Raw genomic sequence first — 8,158 nt, 5'->3', positions numbered from 1 at the left:
ATATAATATTAGAGGAAATTAAATTAAAAAACAAACATTTGTTTAAGAGTATTGAAACGTCCTCTAATAAACTGCGATACACGAATGCTCACATTCTATGTTTATTGTATAATCTTGGGATTATATCTTATAAAAGATACCGGTTTGCTAAGTAACTTTGACACCACTTTATGCCCTCCCTTGAACTTTACAGACATCGAATATGGCTTTTCAATCATATGGTTACGCTAGTCATATGATCGAAAAGCCATGTTTTTCGTATACATTTCTATTTCATTCAAAAAATGCAAAATCAGCTCTTTCATAACTTCATTAGTTTGGCCACAGCATTTAACAGATATTACAAAAATTTCACTTGAAAAATCCCTTTATCGCTGCCAATTCTCATTACTATGAACAGTATGTCTTTTTGTGAAACATCTGCTATAATGTATTCTATTATCGAGACAAATACTTTTCCATTGGTATCAGAAACTATTGAATACCTTACATCAGTTGTAAATATGTTAATTTGAATCTAGATAAATAATCTCATATGTTGGTCTGGAAGAATTCGTCAAAGAAGGAATTTAGTAAGTATAAATGTGTCGATTTACAAACATCTAGTGTATTCATTTTTAAGCTTACCAATATAATAAAATTAGTTTAAAAAAAAAAAAAGTTATGTCATTGTTCTTCCGGGGCAGTGGTACGATTTTAGACCTTAGTGTTCCTCGGAAGCGAAAAGTTGCAAACTGGGAAGCAACAAATTCATGCGAATGCCGTTCTTAGAAAATTGTGTGAATGCCTATCGACCATTGCCTCAGTATTCATCTGGATTTGTAATAACGAGAAGGCTCTTCCAAAAGATTATTGATAAAGAATTTTTCGCTTTAAAATTATCAACTTTGATTCATCGACGTACCAAGTGCAGGCGATATCGCGAAGCCGGAGAATGTGAATGAATCATATTACTAAAATAAAAAAAAAGAGTTTGGTGAATTTTCTCATTAGGAACACGATCTTCAAATCGCTTGTGACAACGAATATTTGATCCTATTTTCGAACGTGAAAGACACATCTCGATAAATTTCTGACAACATTTCTTCTAAACTAGAAAAACTTCAACAAGATCGGCTGGTTGCTACATTACAGCAAGTGTATAATACAAAAGTCACTGTACTTTTTTTTATTACAAACTATATTTTTTTTAAACCCACAAACAATTCTCCACCCACAAACTTATTATATAATAACTATACACAATAATTACAAAAATATGATTGTTATTTTTTTTTTTAATTACGGGGTAGGTGTTCAAAGAGGATACATTCAAGAAGGTATAATAAAGGTATTTAATTCTGTAGGATGTGTATACCATAGATAGGCATTGGTCGTAAAATATTGAGAAATCATCAGAAGAATAAAATGGTGTATATAGCGACTGTACTATACGAAGTCGACTGGGCTTCGGACTGTACCTAGGCTACCTAGAGTGCCTGAGTGATGTGTGCGTGCGTGGGTTTGTGTGGAAGTAACCGAGCTTTTTTGCGTAAATTCTCCATTAAAACTCCCATTATCTTTTGGCGCACAACCAGTTTACTATCTATAGGGAAATTATGGAGATACGCTACTAAAATCATGAGAAAATCATAGTCTCCATTTTGAATACGTGTTGTTTTTTGATCCAAGTATATAATTTTTTTAGTTTCAAGTTCGAGTTGTATTTCATCAAAGTTAACAGTTCGTTTATTTCCTTCTTGGGTGGACTTTTAACACTTTCTTAGTCCTTGAGATGTTTTGTGATGACTATCAAAATTCTCAATATTAGACCCTGAAGAGAGGCATGCTTGTTTGAGAAGAAGAACTCATCCAAATCGTTATTTTTGTTGCCTTCGTTGCTGACCATACTCCTACCATCTGATTCAACGGATGGAACACTACTTTCAGGGCCCTGTTTCATAATAAAGTACAAATTAATACTATTAGTCTTATAGATTTATCTGAATTCAATAACACAAACTCGTACAATAGTAACTTGTACTTTAGTATTTTTTAATTCCTGTAATATCACTAATATAGGGAGGACTATTATGAAAAAAATAAGTATTAGTGCAGTTACCACACTAGTTCCTATACTTGTACTATGAACTAATACTATTAGCTTTGATTATGAAACAGGGCCCAGTAGTCCCTAGTACTCAGCAACTAGGGTATCATTCAAAAATGAACTGATTCAATGGGAATCATTAAGCAATGTGTATAGCATTTCCCGCTGACGAACAGGTTGATGAAATATCAAGGAATGGAAATTTCCGTATTTTGTAGGATGCATCGGCAGGAAGCACATTCATATCAAAAAATTATTTTCTATAGTTTTGTAAGAAGCAGCTGGACCTAACTAAATATTCATTTGTATCCATCTTAGAGCCTATGGAAAACCAAGTGACAGTGGGATATTTGATCTTCCCAACTAAAACAACCAACTTCAGCATGGTTCTCTCAGAGTGCACTTTGAGAAACATCGTACACCTCAGGTGGTAATCAGTTATGAATGTTATCATCTTAGACCACATTTAATGCGTCCTTATCCTGAAAGAATTGCTGGACCAGATGAACACATTTTCAACTTCTCTTGTTTTTCACTTTGCTTGCTTTCCTTGTTTTAAAATTATTACGAGAGAACATTTACGAAATTACAATACATGTGATAAAATGATGTGATGTAATAAATTTCCTTTCCTGAACAAGCAAAATTAACTTTTCACGGTCCACTTGTCACTCTTTTTTGCACTCTGTCACAACTTTCTTCTTCTTTTTTTTTTATGACCGCCTTTCTCGTTATTTCTGACATACGGGGAGGATGGGGGGAAAGGGATGATGGGGGTTAGTTATACAGAGATAACCAATCTAAGCATGGTGAGGGGGGTCAAGTTTTCATTTTGTGGGACCACCACAGAAATGAAGAAAGGAGAATCCCCAGGCCAAATTCAAACAAACGACCTGAGCTACGGACGGCCCCACTCGGTCGCAACTAAATCCCGGAAGAAAAGAATCGGTTCGCACCTGTTTTTACAAAAACTGACGAACTATACAAGCCCAATGGACGCTATTCTCCTCAAAGCCACGGGTTTGGATCGTTCGTGCGAATCCGGACGAATTGATTTCGCAACTTTTTGCATGTTTCTGCTCCCAGTGGACAAAAAGCCGTAGCGATAGACGAGGCTTACAATGTGGCAAAATTTATTTTCGTAGTCGGTAATTATTCTAACGATAATCCTTGGTTACGTAGAATATTATCATTTTTGAAATATGTAAATACAATGCCACAATTTTTATGGTTAGAAGTGTTTTATGTTTTCAAACCTCCATTTTCTCAACTTTTTCTAATTATTGGGAACTGTTAACCTGTTGCGATATGAATTTGACAACAATGATTTTCTTTTCTTTTATATTGTGTCGATATAATCTCCGTTTCTAAACTTATATGATATGATAGATATCAGTTTCAAACTTTACGAACGATTCAAAGAATCCCTGAGGTGTTATAAACAGGATAGAATAGCTTTGAAGCATTCAAATATCTAGGCTTGGCAAAATCTTCCAGAAAAATTCCAGGTAACATTCAAACAAAAAAAAAATTAACAAAATAATACTTTCAGGCTAGTAACAATAACGGAATCTCTATTTTGGAAAATATTTATAACATTTTAGGTTTTGTTGTTCTGAACGACGTTAATAACAACTCCATAATTCTAATACATGTGTTTATGTTCTCATCAATATATTTTATGATATAAAAATAACGGTTTCTATTTATAAAAATAGTTTTAACGAAGAATTCCATATAGTAATTAATAGAACAGTTATTTTTTTTTAATAAACATTGCTAATCTTCTTTTATTATTAAATGCAAGTTTATGAGTATATATATCAATTTAAAAAAAAATTCATATTATGTTTCAAACCATTAATCCATCTATCCATGAAGAAGTTGATAAATTATCAAGAAAATTATCAACTGGGTGTATGTTGAAATCTCTAGTTGAAATTAAACTTTTAATATTTCCACAGATGCACATCACCATTTACAGCCAGGGATTGGGATCAAGTTGTTAATTTTTGCTCATAAACCAAGGACTCTAAGCTACCCACCGGTATAAAAAAAAGTTTTGATGGTAACTCGACTTCAACTTCTTCGCAATAGGTACGGATATATATATAATAACTTTAATTGTTTGCACATTATAGTTAATTTCATTTTTTAGTTTATGAAAAAATACAGTAATAGTTTTCGTTTAATTTTAAATCTCTGAAAATATGAATATTTTAGCTGCCATATTGCATATTTGGATGCTTTGTGTTGCATTATTTTTTTTTTACTGCGTATTTTATAAGCGGGTTTTTACTGCATGAATCTCCAGGCTCTCGTTATTATCTACGATCAAAGATAACTCCACTTTAAGGTCTAGTTCATTGAATTACGAATCAGAATTAGACATCTAAACATGTGTGTAGTTATTAAACTTTATTTTTATGGCTTTTATTAGGCTAATTAATTAACTAATTAGACTAATTGAACTATGTAATAAAAAAATGTTTGTGTTATGGGAGAATAAATACAATTTAATAAATTTTATCATGTAAGTAAATATTCACTGGACATATGCCAAATAAGTTCATTGACTACTTAGAGGTTAGCATTGACCAACTTTTTCTAATTAACAAACAAATATAACAATGGTAAATACCTAACGACCCTGGATGAAGAGCTATCTTAGAGTGGCTATCAGAGACCCCACGCTCTACAAATTAACCGTGCTGCTAATTAGAGATAGCAGGTAATTGCCCTCTCTTCTCTCTCCACTTTTACTTATTAATATTAAAGTTCCATTTGAGGAGGAAATGAAGCTTTCTAGGGCCATCGTCTTAGAACATAAAGAAAATATTCACTAATTTTGATCGTGTAAAAAAAAAAAAAAATCCTGAATCTATGAAAAATATTTAATTTGTTATTGATATAGTGTATCTCACGCTGAATCTATTATAGAGTTTAGGAAAGGAATCTGGCAAGAAAACAGAAAGAAAGCAACTCACAGTCTAAATTTTTACATTTTATGATGATCTGATTTTTATGTGTAAACAGTATTCACTGAACTATCTAATAAGAAGTGTGTTAAAGTAGGAGTGCCTCAAGGCAGTGTACCACGACCATCATACTTATCATTTTTTCAAGTCATACATTCCTTTAATCATTCCAAATGTTAAACTATATTTTTTGTATTAATAATTGCAAACAAAACATGATTTTCTTAATATAATTCCTTTAATTTTAAGGAATTATATTTAAAATGCCATTAAGCTGCGATTTCTAATTATTTATTTTAGTTTTCAAAACGTATCGGGCAACTGTGACCATTTTTAATATGCCTAACGACCTGAAACCATTTATTAATCATTCCTTTACTTCCTATCAAAATATAATTACAAGTTTTCCATAACCTCTTATAATTTCAATAATTTATTAATACTTTTATGAATTGATTTGAATATTTATTTTTCTTTTCTCCATTCATGTTGAAAGTAATGTTTATATTTTTTATTTATGTATATTCAATAAATATTTGAAAATATACAAATCTCATATAAAAACAAATCTTGAAATTTTTTTCACATGTGAGATTTAAAAATGAATGTAGTAAGTAATTTTGTAATTTAAAATAGCGATATCTTATTTTAAATTACAAAATTTCTATTGTGCTACAAGGTGATTAAAATTTGAAACTGCCTTGTTAAAAAGTTGTAATATTAGACTTCACCACTTATTCAACTAGGTAAATTAAGGATTTGTTTAATTCAGAATAGTCCCACGTGAGTGTTCTCCGAGGTAAAAAGAAAATGAATAAAGTGCTGAGAAAATAATAAGTTCGATAAAACAAAACAATTACAATCTTTGTGACTATTATTAAAAGGATTAAAAAAAATCTTTTAAAAAAAGGTTGTTTGTACACTTAAATTAATTATATAAATTGATCAAATAAATTTAACTTTAATATATTTTAAAATGTGTATCAACTATATATTAAGTTTCGTATTGAATTTTGATTTCTAGTAATGAATGTGTTTTAAAGAGTAAAATTTTATATAAGCGATCTGAGACAATTAACATTTGTTAACAAGCCGCGATGTAGGCTGAATTATTATTCATCCTGATTCAGTATAGATTACGCAATTTCTTTTCTTAGTTTACATTGTAAATTAATAACTTTAGTATTATATGTAAATATCTTTTTTACGTTTTAATTACCTTTATATTCGAAGATTTTAATCTTACTTCATTGATTATCGTTGATGGTACTTCATCAGATTATTCTTTGATTCTAATTGAAAAAGGCTCTCTTTCGAAATCATTCAATAGAAATTTTTTTATGAATATTTCTGTTAGGTAGGTAATTACTTAAATTTTAAGGTTTATAATTTGTCGTTAGAAAATAAAATTCAAACGAGTTGTAATTGAAATATACGCGTATCCAGTATTTCGAAGGCGTAAGCAAAAGTTGGATATGGAATCAAATGCAATTTATATTACACTAATTTACAACATTTTTCGATATTCGGAAGAGCCGTTTTCGAAACAAAGATGAGAATAGAAAAATATGCTTACGATTGCGTTAGCGAAAGTAGGGGGCGGAATCCACTAAAATCGATATAACTATGTACCAACCCGTACTTTCACTAAAAATTTCATTAAAAGTTTCATTAAGGGTTCAACCGATTATGTCTGATCACAAATATGACTACAGAACCAAATATTATTCCTTGATATCGATTATGTACAATGAGAGTGAAAATTTTCTATTCTGAAGACGTAAATATTTTTCATTTGCTGCATGAACATGTATTTCCTTACCTTTGTTAGTGAGGCAATAAAGTCTAAACCTCACTATCACAATGATCAATAACAAAAAATTAAAATGTTATTACATCTAACTAAATAACAACGATTAATCATCATAATTAGTTACGAACACGACACATCAAAATATTTAAAGAAAAACGTTTTAAATTATTGAAACATTCCATGAATAGTATATTAAAATACATTTTATCTTAACATTATTATTAAGCTAGTAATATTAGTAAAATAAAAAATATATATGTAAATAACCAGTTGTTATACACCTTATTAAGGCCTTCTAATTTAGAATTATATTTTCAATAATGTACATTTTTTATCGACCAAGAACAAAAAATGTTAACTATCCTTTTCTCCATCTCAAAATTAAGACAAGCACAAACTAAAAATTTAATTTAAACATATAACTATGATGTTTTCTTTAAGATATGGCACCCCAACATGATTAACAGTAGACCACATTACCATCCCCTCACTTAGGTTCCAAATGGTGACCCTTCAGAGGTTTTATGCACTTCTATCTGGGACATTTTATTAATATAGAGGAAAAATATAAAGTGTTTTAAAATCACATACCAAAACCTAGAAAAAACAATTCCAAGATTATTTTCTAATTTTTTCTCATAATAATGGGAATAGTTTTTTTATTATATATATATTTTTCCATTTATAATATCTTTATCATTTATAGGTACCAAATCATTATTTACACCCATCTTATGATTTTCCAATATCCATTTTTAAATCTGTTTTTCCTTTATTATTCTTCTTTTATGACACTACTACTCACAAAGTACTCTAAATATTTTTTCCAAGTATTTAGAATCATGAGCGCTAAAATTATTTTCTTTTATAATTGATGGTATTTTCACAGTCAAACTATAGTAGCATTTTGTTCCCTATAGTCTGTACAGTAGATAGACTTTTTTTTTTTTTTTTTTTTTTTTTAATTTTGTACACGACAGTATACAGTTGCATAAAATTAAAATTTCAGTGGTGTTGTAATTATTACCCGTTCATCTAAATAAATTATTTTGTACTCAATAAAAAAAAAAATGAAGTAGGAAAAACTAAAATATACAAAAATCGATTATACTTCCTGAAATAATTGAGATATGGCAACATTCTGAACTGAATGGTATTGTTTGTGTTAAAAAAGAGAAAGAAATTATCATAATTACCTCATAGAAAAGAATATAACTTACAAAAGTTATAAGTTACATGTTTTTTCATTATTTAATAATTAAAAATTTTTTAATTTTT

At 29.6% G+C, this 8,158-nt stretch overlaps 1 long non-coding RNA gene across 1 annotated transcript in view; it reads left to right on the top strand.

Annotated features, from left to right (window-relative positions):
• Positions 1 to 260: 260 nt before the first annotated feature.
• Positions 261 to 8,158, top strand: part of LOC106681569 (uncharacterized) — a 21,634-nt gene continuing 13,736 nt past the window's right edge. The window contains exons 1-2 of the long non-coding RNA XR_010845101.1: positions 261 to 572; positions 4,054 to 4,186. This is a non-coding gene — a long non-coding RNA (uncharacterized lncRNA). The remainder of the gene's footprint in view (positions 573 to 4,053; positions 4,187 to 8,158) is intronic.

Source organism: Halyomorpha halys, unplaced genomic scaffold (assembly GCF_000696795.3).
Source record: "Halyomorpha halys isolate HHAL.00 unplaced genomic scaffold, Hhal_1.1 Scaffold348.1, whole genome shotgun sequence".
Taxonomy (NCBI): Eukaryota; Metazoa; Arthropoda; class Insecta; order Hemiptera; family Pentatomidae; genus Halyomorpha; species Halyomorpha halys.
This window is presented reverse-complemented; position numbering and strand designations above follow the sequence as displayed.